Source organism: Aedes albopictus, chromosome 1 (genome assembly GCF_035046485.1).
Source record: "Aedes albopictus strain Foshan chromosome 1, AalbF5, whole genome shotgun sequence".
NCBI lineage: Eukaryota > Metazoa > Arthropoda > Insecta > Diptera > Culicidae > Aedes > Aedes albopictus.
The window spans coordinates 261,346,830-261,360,872 of record NC_085136.1 but is presented as its reverse complement, the minus strand read 5'-3'; the positions used below and the strand labels follow the sequence as shown (position 1 = coordinate 261,360,872).

The 14,043-nt window shown below is 36.6% G+C and overlaps 1 non-coding gene across 1 annotated transcript in view; it reads left to right on the top strand.

Moving 5' to 3' along the window:
- The window catches only part of LOC109416911 (uncharacterized), a 36,306-nt gene extending 23,031 nt beyond the window's left edge, over window positions 1-13,275 (top strand). Inside the window, exon 2 of the transcript XR_009996496.1 lies at window positions 12,512-13,275. This is a non-coding gene — a transcript (uncharacterized LOC109416911). The remainder of the gene's footprint in view (window positions 1-12,511) is intronic.
- Window positions 13,276-14,043: the final 768 nt, after the last annotated feature.

Sequence of the window (14,043 nt, the reverse complement as noted above, 5' to 3'; positions counted from 1 at the left end):
TGTTGTGCACCAACTTAATTTTTTGTTGTTCTAAGCGTTTTACAAATGCGCAAGAAAGTTGTTATTAAGCTTTGGCAAAAATGAAATGGAAAATAAATAAAATGCAAAAATGTTGAACTCTCACGAGAGTAATTTGAGAACACCTATTATGAAATAAGAATTACATATAAAATTACCTGAATCTGGATTAGAACTCGAGACCTGTCGATTGCCAGCCGCATGCCTTCCTATCTGCGCCATCCTAGAGATGGTGAGATGCAGCGCCCAAAGCAAAACATAATCTTCCCATGACTCAATAATGATCACTCCTGAACTTGTGTTCAGCAGTGGTGAATTAGCACAGCACGTGGTAATCAACTGAACAACGCCTTATACTTCAACAGCTGTTCAACGCAAAACACATGTTTTCCATTCTGATTTCGCTGTTTGTATTTTTTGCAATTTCTCATCGTAATAGGCTGTTTTACCTCACGCAAATCTGACAGGAAAAGGCCTACTTTCCCACACCAAATAAACAGTGCTGTAATGGTTCATTACAGCACTGATTTGCGTTGCATAATGAACCATTACAGCACTGTTTTCAGTTTTGATCAACTTCTTGATGCTTTCTGGACGCAGTTTTGAAAAATTGTGACAACTACACAGTAAAACCTGCTATGATCAGATTTTCTTAAACAAGGCTATGAACATCAGTGTGCAGTTTGATGGAAAAGTTTTGTTAAAAACTATCCTCAAGCGATAATTTATGAAATTGCAAAAAACGTTGTACGCAACTCGGTGCAGAACTCGATTTTTACAGCACTCGTCGTAATTATCCAACTCGGCAAGCCTCGTTGCGTAAACTACTATTATCGCACAGTGAGAAAACTTGTATCGAATGCGGCCAAAAAATGTTGGTCCTTATTGAAGATATTGTTTCCAGACGTACTAATTGCGAAATGAATATGTTTTTATTTTTATTATTAATTATCGATTTTTAAAAATGTATGACAATATGTCCGCACCACATGGTCTTGGACATGATGCATTCACATCATCTGTTCAGGTGATCTACTCATGCTCAGTCGAAGATCCGTTAAGCTTTTTTTTATTTATGCTTTTGTCATGGAATCTTGATATTATGTTCAATAAAAAGTGCATAAAGATGTTTAGGGATACTTGAAATGTGTCGATTTCTGAATGCTGTTTGATTATCTAGGTGACTGTGGGAACAATATTCAGTGAACACGACAGCACTGAAATGTCAATTGCGTCGATCCAAGCGTCTCGTACAATCGGAAGATAAAAAATATAATAATCAAGGTGCAAGATATCTTGTTATATACTAATAAATAAATGCCTCATTTTTACGTTGATTACGTCTCTTGGCACTCAATGTTAAACTACAAAATTCTATTTTGTTTCATTTTATGTGATTTGTTTAAAATTTTGGTTCTTTAATTAATTGGTTGTCTAAACAGTTTTAGCCATGATTTATCCCATAATCCGAACAAAGTTCCGAGTCAAAAGTCAAACTATGACGGGCTGAAGGCGTTTATTTGACAAGTGAAAAGCACATTGTTCAGGAGCATATGCTTATCGATACATCAGCTTAATAAGATGCATACAAATGTTTTGTTAAACTCTTTTGTTAAGGAATCAATGCTTGTCGAATAATTTTTTTGTTAAACGTTTGAAAAGTGTTTGTTGATACCGATGAGGAAAGTCGAACATTGACTAGTTTCTCAATTGAAAAATCATTTAAACAGTAATTTGTAGAGCATAATTTTAGTTCAGATATCATTACCATGATTAAGCAACAATTCAGCAAGCTTGCTTGTTTGTGACTTGCAATTGTTAGTTGGGAATTTTCTTCGACAGTTAGAAATAATTGCTTTGATAGAGCTCTCCTAGGAATTCGGAGAAATGTTCCAATGGAATTCGTGGACAATTCAATCGGATTTTCCTCGAATTCGGTAAGGGGCCGTCCATATACCACGTGGACAGAAAAATCATGGATTTTGACCCCCTCCCCCCTCCCCATGGACAAGCGTGGACTTTTCATTGACCCCTACCCCCCTCCCCTAATGTCCACGTGGACATAACAAAAAAAAATTTATATTCGGATTTTTTTAATGAATTTATAATAGTGATTTCAATAAGATTTTAGGTAAAGATTTTCTCTTCGAAATAGTCCATAAATTTATGTCTTAAATACAGTTCATAACTTTATGAATTACGTATTGTATAGTTTACGTAATAGGAACAAGTTATAATTTATTTATTTTTTAAACAAAATAATTGCAAGAGGAAAACCCCTTTGAGTGATTTCATTTCAAAGACTTTCTCAAAAAAATCTATATATATATATATATATATATATATATATATATATATATATATATATATATATATATATATATATATATATATATATATATATATATATATATATATATATATATATATATATATATATATATATATATATATATATATATATATATATATATATATATATATATATATATATATATATATATATATATATATATATATATATATATATATATATATATATATATATATATATATATATATATATAATATATATATATATATATATATATATACCCAAGTAACACACTTGTCACCGAAGAGTCACGGCGGCGCAGGTTTTTGTTGCGCAGAAGTCACTGTGACTTACTTCTAGCAAGTATGTGTTTATTTGTTAGAAGTAAGTCACAGTGACTTCTGCGCAACAAAAACCTGCGCCGCCGTGACTCTTCGGTGACAAGTGTGTTACTTGGGTATATATATACAGTCGAACCTCCATGAGTCGATGTTCCTTGACTCGATATCGACTCATGGAGGTAAATTTTTCCATACTGAAAAATAATTTCTGGGTTACTATGATGGTCCCTCCAAAATGCTTCCAAAAGGATTTCTGTTCCACTACTCGATATTTCCATGAGTCGATGGTCCCTTCAATATCGACTCATGGAGGTTTTACTGTATCTATATATATAAAAATGAGTTGGGAGTCCCTTTGAGGCAACAAAACTCAAGAACGGCTGAACCAATCGGGATGACCCTTGCATGGTTTGATTCGTATTTATGGTGGCTGTGTTTATACGTAAAAAAAGTTACGAAAATGAACTGAAAAAATAAGAAAATTTAGAAAGAACTGATTTTGCATAACCGGGGAAGAAAATCAACACGATCGAAATGTCACTAATCTAGAGTGCCAAGCTGCAATGACCTTAACAATTGTCAAACCACCACAAATTGGCAAGACAAAGTTTGCCGGGACAGCTATTTATATATATATATATATATAAATGCAGTGGCATACGTGGGACCGCGCATAACTTGCGAACGGGTGGTCCGATTTGGGTCGTCTAAATTTTGTTCTGTTAGTTTTCACCCAAGGAAGGTTTATGAAGCCTAAACCATGGGAAAATTGAGAGTTTTTGAAAATCGGGTTTTCATAAATACATTTTGAACGGGGACTTGGGCGCTTGGCTAGGGACTCGAAACGTCGAAAAACGCAGTAGGCAAGACAAAGTTTGCCGGGGTCAGCTAGTATGTTATAAAATAAGACAAAGTTTTCAACATTGGTTTTAAGTGAACTGAATGTTTTGAAATCCATGATTATTGGATTTGTTTTTCTTGTTAAGAAAACTTTGATGTGGTGGTATTTTGTTCAATTTTCTTTTTATTTTTAAATCAGTGTATTTTAACTTAGGCTAATTTTACACTTTGGAGATATTTTTGTAATTTTCTCAATGATTCTATTTCAAAATCAATATCTTACAAACACACATAAAATTTTGGAGAAAATTACAAAACAAAATTTGAAGGTAAACCTGCAAGAGCAAGTTAAATTTCGTTAGTGAATCTTTGTTTCTTAATTCTCATATCATTCTTGTCCACGTGGACATTTGACAGACCCCCACCCCCCTCTCCGTGGACAAGCGTGGACTTTTCTCGGACCCCCTCCCCCCTCCAAGTTGTCCACGTAGTATATGGACGGCCCCTAAGATTTTCTCTAGAAGTTTACTAAGAATTACTCCAAAATTCAGAGGGATGTTTTGCGGAATAAAGAGAAAATTCGTCGCATATTGTGAGAAAAATTATTTTAGTAAATTCTTGAAATAAAAAAAACAGAAAAAAACTCACGAAATGTGGAAAAAATCTTTCAAAACATTTCAAACATTTGTTCCATGATTCGTAGAATAATAATTGCTTCCAGAATTTAACTAACGTTGAATTGAAACTTTAAGTGTATTCTTTCTGAAATTTGGAGAAATTTCGGCTGAAATGTGTGCTACGGAAAATGTTAGCAGAACATTACAAATGCAGCATGTTAGAAGTTGTGCTAGGTAAAATAGAACATTACAAATTGACAATGTCTTTTTTAAAACATAATTGGCTTGAAAGCAGGCTACTAGATTGACACTGAAAATATTTAAACTTAGCGAATAAGTTTTAAAAACTCAAATTGGCTTAACAGCTTTTACTTTTTACTCAGCATTGGGTTGTTTTCTCCCTCTCCCCACACGAATGTTGTCAAAAACGAAGAGAGAAGCACCGACACATCCGTGCGGCTCCGTGGAAGAAGCCAAATTTGGGTTATCTTGACTAAACTCAAATTTGCGTCAAATAAGGCCACCGTTGGGTGAAAATAACTTACCACTGGGTGAAAATTTTTGCAGCGATCAAACGAGAACTACTTAGTGACCACTATCGCTGTTTGACGAAAATTTGAGTATTTGCACGGAGGAGCGGGATTGCGTCAAAAGAACTTAAATTTGGGTTGATTTGTAGTTCCGTAGAGGTTATGTTTTAGGAGCCTGTCTTACGCTTGAGCGCTACAAATGTTCAGATTCATTCCGGACATGTTTAGAAGTGAAAGTATAACATATAAAATAACGGAACAATACACTTACACAAGGTAAAAATTTGTTATAAGTATAAGTTTTTTGAAATATACCATGCGAAGAAAGATTTTGTCCGCAATTTGAAGACAATTTCTCTCTGAACTCGGAGTGAATTTTTTTCGGAATCCGGAGAACTGGCAAATAATTCTAAAACTGAGAGGGAACTCCTGCTGGAATACGCAGAGAATTCAAATAAGTTACTTGATTTTGGAGAGACAATTTTGGAATAATATCTCCTTGAATTCGGAGAGATGTTCTGTTCGAAGTTAGAGATAATTCCTTTAATTTTCAGGGAAAATTCTGAGGTGAAATTCTGAGATATCTCCTTCGGTAGGCCTCTTGAATTCACAAAAAAAAAAACATGGCATTTGAAAAGAATTTCTCCCTCAATTATACGTGAATCTGGATAAAGCTTGAAATCAAAGGATTGGGAGAGAAATCGTCACCGAGTTCGAATAGATTCTATGGAAATTATAGAGAATTTCAATCGTAAATTCTACGGAATACGACGAGATATTGTCCAGAAATTCAAAATGGATTGCTTTAAAAAATCGGAGAAAATTTCCATTAGAACCCGGAAAAAATTGAAGATAATTGATTATGAAATTCAGTTTATAAGATTTTCAGGATAGCAGACAATTCTGAGTGGAACACGAATAGAATTTTTACCGGATTTCAGTCAGAATCCGAAAAAATGCCTTCTGAAATTCAAAGAGAGTTCCTTCCAGATTTAAAAATTTATTAATATTTCGAACATGGCAATTTTAGAATTGGAAAATCATGTTCACGACAAATATTTTTCGCATATCAATACATTCTTCTCGCTCAGTTTGACCATTGAATACATGTTGAACATTGGTAATTCAATACATTTGTAAGTTTTCATGAAGTTTAAATTATACATGCAGTAGCGAATCGTTCGCAGTTTGGGTTATTTACTAAACAATTTCAAAGTGTAGGATCAAGGAACAGAAAAAAAAACTAACATATATCAGTGCTGATTTCCGAACAAAACTTATTAGTATATTTGTTTAATTAAAACTTTTTGATCAACACCATCATAAGATTGTTTGATCTTACTAAAGACATCGAAGAGAACTCTTCTTGAAAAAAAATGGGAGTTAAACGTCGTTTGTAATAATAATATCAATCCAATCTCGGTAAGACCAATGTTTCAAAATAATGATAAAAACAAGCTAAGTTATATACAGTAAATATTATTAAGAACCTTGTTGAATTGTTTATCAACACATTTGCATGAATTATGTAAAATTATTGAAAGGTATCTAAGTTGTCATTAAGAACTGATGTTGTCACAAGTTCAAGACTCATATTTTTACAAGATTGAGCTTTGTATTAATATTCCTTCAACATTTCCAAAGTACTCTGCGGGCCGCATTTACGAGCCTCGAGGGCCGCAGTTTGAGCACCACTGGTCTAGATCATGGATTTCAAGTTTTTATGAGGTTTAATTTATTTTATAAGTTTAGGCCGATATTTAATTTGTTTTATGTCAACCCCCCAGTTAGCCTAGTGGTTAGGGCTATGGATCGCCAATCCGGAGACGGCGGGTTCGATTCCCGTTCCGGTCGGGAAAATTTTCACCACTCCCTGGGCATAGAGTATCATTGTATTTGCCTCACAATATACAAATTCATGCAATGGCAGGCAAAGAAAGCCCTTCAATTAATAACTGTGAAAGTGCTCAAAGAACATTAAGTTGAAGCGAGGCAGGCCTAGACTCAGTGGGGACGTTGAGCCATAAAGAAGAAGAAGTCAACCCAAAAAAGAAGACCCAAAACATTGAAGGAGCGAAAAAAAACATGGCGGCCTATTATCAATAGAAAAAAATGTTCTCAAGCAAAAAAATTTCAACAGTTGATTTTTTTTTTCAAAAGTGGGTATATTTTTTCATTTTTCAGTAGTTTTTTTTTCTTTTTTTTTTTGTTTGTTTCTTCCGATAACTTTTTCCGGGATTACTCCATGCACACTTAATTTTGCTACTTAGTTGAAATACGACTGGGATAATTTTGCTTCAGAATGTTGGCTTTGCAGTCTTTTGGGGAATCAAAAACACTACTCAGGTAACCACTAAGCACTGTTCTAAGCATTATAATGGTCATTGAACAGCTTTTCAGTGCTAAAAAGCTCTATATAAGCATCCCTAATGCTTATAGGCACTGTAAACAGTAAGGACTAAAATATGCCCTGTATGCTTATATGAAGCCTACAAGCTGTAAAGAAGTTTACCAGTACTGTCACAGGGCTTGGAGTACATGACGTTTATATCAGTAAAAGTTGATTTCGACCAAAACAAACTGAAGTCGGTCATGGCTAATACATTCTGACATAATAAATCGGAATTGGGGAAACAGCATAATTTTTGTTGTCATTCGGCGAATGCTGCTCGGAATGCTAAAAGATAATGGAATCTTTCAAGCAAATGTGGTGATTCCAGACACCATTCTTTTAGTTTATTAGTTCTACAAACTCCAGCTCCAGTCGGAAACCGTTGCGGAAGAGGAGCTGCAACGTTTTCCGACCATTAGTATACATGTTGCTTCCCCTGCATCTTTTCTCTTCCAGCGTTTTTCACCACCAAATTGACCACTAAATCATCACCCTCCCATATCATTTTGAACCGTCGAGATACACAAACTATTATGTTTTGCATGATTTAAATACTAGTTTGATCACACTGATTCCATGGTGCAATGGTAGAGCAGATGGGAAACGCAAATGGACTTGGACTTTCGATCAGGAACCCGGAGGACAAGAGCTGGAATCTGGGTCAAGCAGCAAAAAAACAACTTCAGTCGAACCATCCAGCAATTTTGACTGTTGATCAGCAAAGTTGTGCTGAAATTCAGCAAAAATGTTTCTGAAATTCAGCAATTTCTTTTGCTGATTTTTGGTGTGCTGAAAGCATTTCAAAAATTTTGGTGTGTATATCAGCCGAATAATGCGCCAAAAGTGGTTTTTGAGCAGCTCTATTATAGGATATAGATCCAATTAGCTCTGTTAGCTAGGTTCTATATTCCACTATAGAACCGATTTAATGCCATTTTCTCGGCTTAATGGTTACCTGGGTAGTTTATGATGTTTCCCGACGTTTCGGTCCGTATGGGACCTTTTCAAGGGTTCTATCGGTCAAGGTTTCCTAGTCAAGATGGCTTTGCTAAACTCAAAAATGCCATGCGGAAGTTTTGGTGTAGATTGAGCCCATTCAGTTTTGAACCGTCGTGATGCGGAAAATCTCCGTTAATGTTTAACGGACCGAAACGTCGGGAAAAATCATAAAGTAGTGTTATCGACTCCCCAAAAGACTGCAAAGCCAACATTCCGAAGCACTTAATTTTGAATACCGAGGACGGTAAAATTTTGACGAAAATAGAAATACAACAAAAAATATGTTTTACCTTTTGCTCACGTTTTTGACAGTTGATGTACTGAGCCTCAGTAAAACCTTTTGCGAAGCTACCGAAATAGTTCTGCTTTTCTATTTTCGTCAAAATAGTACCGAACAAGCAATTCACACACTTATTTTAGAGTCACTTGTTCGGCTGTTCTATTTTCGGTAAAAGTTCGGATTACCGAAGTTCAGCACAGTTTTACCGAAGTTGATGATTTTGTGGCTATATCGGTCTCTTTCTACTCATAGTATAAGCAAAGACAAAAGTGTATAAGGGAGTAGAGATCAAAGTGGATAATGAAATGATAGATATGATAGAATTCGCTAGGTTTTACCGAAGTTCGGCTAGTTTTTACCGAACTTTCGGTAAACATTACTGATGGTTCAGTAGAGTTTACCGAACGTTCGGTAATTTGACGAGCTTCGGTAATATGGTACTGAACATTCGGTAATCTGAACTTTTACCGAAAATAGAACAGCTGAATACGGTACAGTGAGAATTCGCTCGTTGGGTCACGACTGCGCCCCGATTAGCGAATCGAGTTCGTTCGTTGGGGCAACTGACAACTGATCCAAATGCTCTAGACACACGCAAGTGACGAGAAATACGTCACGAAACACTCACATACTTACGCAAACGGTCTGTATACAGGAGGTGCGTTGCGACGACGGTCAGACGTCAAACTCGTTTTGACATCGATTTTGACATTGACAGTGCTTTTTAGTTGGGTTTTGCCCCAACCAGCGAACATCCAACCATCGAGTCAGCCCATCCAACGAGCCGCCAACGAACGAATCGGGACTGTACTTTATTTTAAGTGTGCAGGATTGAGTGTGTGGATTTTTTCCGAAGATTCCTTCTAGAGTTCTTCCCAAAGACTGCTTCAAAAGTTCGTTCCGGGATTCCTACAGGAGTTCCATCCGGAATTATCTAGTAAAGGGCTAAAACAAGTTCCGGGATTCATCTAATAATTCCTCTTGGGACTTCACAAGTTGTACTTTTGGTAACTTCTCAGATAAAATTTCCAAGAATTCTCTCTTAGATTTCTCCAAAAGTTGTTTTCAAGATTTCTTCAAGAGTTCCTTCCGGGATTCCTCCAGGAGTTCCATCCGGGATTCCTATACTGCCGTAATTCTGCAAAGTGACGTAAGCGCCATTCAAAATGTCGATATTTTTTGGTATATTATATATAATATCTGGTGTAAAAATAACACTGTGGTATGCCTGCTGTATTAGAATGCAAGATCTAGTCGTAATCTATCATCTACGGAAAGAAACTTAGAGGATGACCAAGAGTTTTATGCACAATAACCAAAAAATGGGTCAAAACTATCAATGTCGCTTACGTCACTCTGCAGAATTACGGCAGTATAGGAGTTCCTTCCGGGATTCCTCCAGAAGTTTCTTCCGGGATTCTTCCAGGAGTTCCTTTCGGGATTCCTCCAGGAGTTCCTTCCGGAATTCCTCCAGGAGTTTCTTCTGGGATTCTTCCAGTAGTTCCTTCCGGGATTCCTCTGGAAATTCCTTCCGGAATGCCTCCACGAGTTCCGTCCGGGATTCCTCTAGAAAATCTTTCCATGATTTCTCCAGGTGTTTCTTGCTATATTCCGGTATTTTTTTCAGAAAACGCAGCTTTGATTTCCTGAAGAATGTTCCTTCTGGGATTTCTGAGAACTCTTGGAGGAATCCTGGAAAAATTGTGGAAGGAAATTTTGAACTTCCTGAAGCATTTCTTCGTGAAATTTTGAAAGCATTTCCCTTAAGAATTCCGGAAAACACTCCTGGAGGTATCTCTAAAGGTAAAAATCCCGGAATGAACTCCTGAAGAAATCTTAGATAATTTTTTTGGAGGAGTTCCTAAAGGAACTCCTGGAATATCCAGGAAGAAACTCTCTGAGGAATTACCAAAAACACCTTGTGGTATCCCTAGAAGAATTACAAGATGAATCTCGGAACTTATTTTACTTCTTTACTAATCCAGAATGGAACTCCTGGAGGAATCCCAGAAAGATGTTTGAAGCAGCTATTGGGAAGAACTTTTTAAAGAATCTTTGGAAGAAATTCTTGGAGTAATACCTGGAGACATTTCTTTGAAAAATCCTAGCTGGAACTGCCACAAGAAGGAGCTCCAGAGGAGAAGTCTTGGATGGCAGTTCTAGAAGAATCCTGAAATAAACCCCTGAAAAAATCTCAGAAGGAACTCGTGGGGAAATGTTGGAAGAAACTTTGTTATGAATTCTGCTTGGAGCTCTTGGAATTGTACAAAAATTCTGGAAATATTACTGTATGAGTGTAGAATTAGCTCAGTGTTAAAATATACGTGAATAAAAACAAAAAAAAAATTTCTGTAACAATAAGGCCCTTTTTCCAATGTATATGAAAATAAGGTTGGCTCATATTAAAAAAAAAATAGAAATCCACATTTTTTTATTTTTTTGTTTTGTTCCGAGACACTTTATCTCGAGGACATTCGTCTCTGACATTTTTATTTGCAAAGTTGGTAAGAAAAATATAATAATAAAACTAGCGCCACTCTACGAAAACTTTGGGAAAATGTTAGATATTTGGTCAAAACAGTTCTATCGCTATATCTTTTTTATTAAAATTTTTTAATAAAAGTTGTCTAGAAACACTTTTTGAGCTTTCAAAAACGCACATTTTCTCACGCGGAGAATGTTACTACGTCATTCCGTTTGGGGCCGAGCGGTTAGCGGCGTCAGTCTTTTAGGTGTCTTGTAAGCCTCGGAGTGTGGGTTCGATACCCACTCCAGTTTGTGAAAACCTTTCGTCAAACGAAAAAATCTTCACTGGGCCAGTGTTGTCCGCTGTCTAATGTTTGTAATGTTCAGTCTAACAGTCTTTTCTGGTTATACCTGTCGACCAGTATGTAAAAACTTGAAAGCATTTGATGGCAGAGTGCATCTAATTGGCAAATTGAGAGATAAATTTGTGAAAATTACCACTTGTTTGGTGGGATTCGAACTCACGACTCCGTATCGCTAGTCCAGCGCAATAACCAACTAAGCCACAGAATAAGTTACGATTCTGCGGAAAAGAAAGTCAAACTGAATTCTAAGCTCCACCCAAATGAATGAATAAATTGAAGATAAAAAATTGAGATCATATTCCTCAGTCTGGGTCCATTGTATTTTATCGCACAGTAGTCTGTCAGTGTTTGTGAAAGTGCATCATTTAGGATCCGAGAATAAAAAACAAAGTTTTGCTAAATACAAAATGCATGATCTACATGGCTTTCCGATTCTAACACACCGTTCCGCTTCCCTGCCTCGGCGTCATTTTCACCTCAGAAGGCCCCGTCCGAAATTATCCTGTCGTTGCTACTAACAACAACCGATTAAAACCGTAGCATACTGCATACTGCGCTCTACATGGTGTGATTTTGATGCTGTCTTGCTGTTTTTCGTGAATTTGAAGCCGAACATTGCCCATCGATCACATCAAACTCTACTAAAAGTCCCCCTTTCATCTTGCTTGCCTCTTTGATTTTGGAGACCTTTCCATTAGAAGTACACCTACCGTCCTTTAGTGAGAATGATTAATCGCAACCACAAACAAGGTATGTAGAAGTGAGATGTTTCCGTTTTGTTTATGTGTATTAGTATGTTGTCATTACCTTTCAGATCTAACGCGTTTGAATGATGTTACCACTAACCGAATGTTTGTTTTTAATAACTTTTCAGTAGTTGCATCTGTTAACGTCCTTGTTTTTGGTTACAACTTTTGTTTTTTTATTCTGTGAAATGTTTGCACATGTTTTTTTTTTGTTGGAGAATGTTGTTTGCCGACACCGATTCAATGTGACACACGTTGCACCCTTTACAATGCTACTGACTAACCGCGTCTTTTGCTAACCAGTTATCTTCTTTGATATGATTTCTCTCGGAACCAAGGTCATTATACACCGAGGTGTTCACCTTGACACCGAAAGACGTCCGTTTTGACGTTTCAGTAAGAACACCTGAGTGTACAATCACCTTGCTTTGAAATAAAACTGTTCAAACATTTCCAAAATACACTCTCCACTCTGAGAACTTTCTTTTCTCCACACTTCCACGTAGACTTTTTGTTAAACGCCAGTTTTAAACGAGTCCGCCATCTTTTTAAAAACCACCCCTCTCTCCATTTGTCCGTCTTTTTTTCTTCCGATCGTTCTAGGACGAAACGCCGCAGGGATTTTTCGAGGATCACGGTCTTGGATAGACCGCTGCGCACAGCCGTGGCCGCCATCAGGGCCCGCAAATACCCTCTTGAAAATGAGAAAACGAAAGAAAGCCTCACACGTCAACAACCATTTTTTTCTTGCATCATCACTATTAATCGAGTAGGTTAGGTTAGCTTTGCCTGGTTTACCATTTTGTCCGCCCCTCCACGCGGTAGTCGTCGTCATCGGTGTTATTTGTTGGCCGTTCTCGACGGTTGGAGGATCGATTTCAAGTATTAGTGGCAATTAGTTTGCGAAACTGCATTTTTAGCGTTAAAAACCACCAACAGAGGGGACATATCAAAATCATCCTTGGTTATCGATTGGCACACGATTTTTTTTTGAGTACTTATTTACACTAGATAAAAAAGACATCGTAAAGAATGATTATGAATCTTATAGTTTTAGTGATTTAGAAATGGATCGAATTTTGCGTGATTCAAGCTTCATATTACCATCACTCACATTAGTCGTTATCTTATCCAACGAAGCGTGAATCTCCAGTTATCTTACAACTTCTGATGAAGTGCACAAAAGTTATTTTTATCAATATAACATACACTAAGTAAAACATTCGCAATTACGTTTCATCCGGATTTAATCGAATAATTTCAAATGTGATAGGCGTTGACCTAGGAAGAATCGTCAAAAGTTTTATTTCTGCGAACAACTCATCGCAACTGGCAAAGTATAATACATTTCGCTTCAGTTTACACAATCGTAAGCTTTGTCTCTTTGTAAGAATTTGAAAGAACTCCTTAGGTTTCACTTCGACAAAATTTAAGAAATTGGTTCCACTTCTAATTGAATTTGATCCGCTACTTCTGAAGAATCTGACATAAGAATTTCTGTACACAGTAACCTCTGTTCAAGTAGAATCCATTAAAGTTTAATCTATTTAGGAACCTCCATTTAAATGGCATTACCTAAATGGAATTTGATTGTGTTCAAATTAGGGATAGTTAGTTTACGGGAAGGAAGTAAAGAGAGCCTTATGCAACTAGGTACTATACAGAGTTGCTTTCTGTCACTATCAAAGGTAGGCAAATCGTCGATATTGATAGGCTAACTGCGATCCAAGTCAGCGTGTACTCTGTTGAGTCACTGTCACTTTGCTTCCTCCATCACAACTGAACTGACTGTGACGGCGTGTAGATATCACTGATAGGCCATCTTTAAAATTCGGTTAAAAAATCGAAATAAACACCTACAGTGATGGTATTTTATTATGTGGCATAAAAAACAAGTATAACTTGTTGGTCATTCAAAAGTTTGAACTTTGGCTAGAATCACCAAAGTATCAGTTCAGTTGCGATGATAGTGACCTACAGTGCAGATCAGTATCAAGTCATTGCCTGTCATTGTCGTCCTGCTATTGATCAGCCTGCAGTGATTGTGCCAGTAGTGCAACATCAGTAGTCAACTGACATTACTGTTATTATGTAGCTCTGCTACTATGTGCTGTCAAGTGGAGAGTACTGTAATC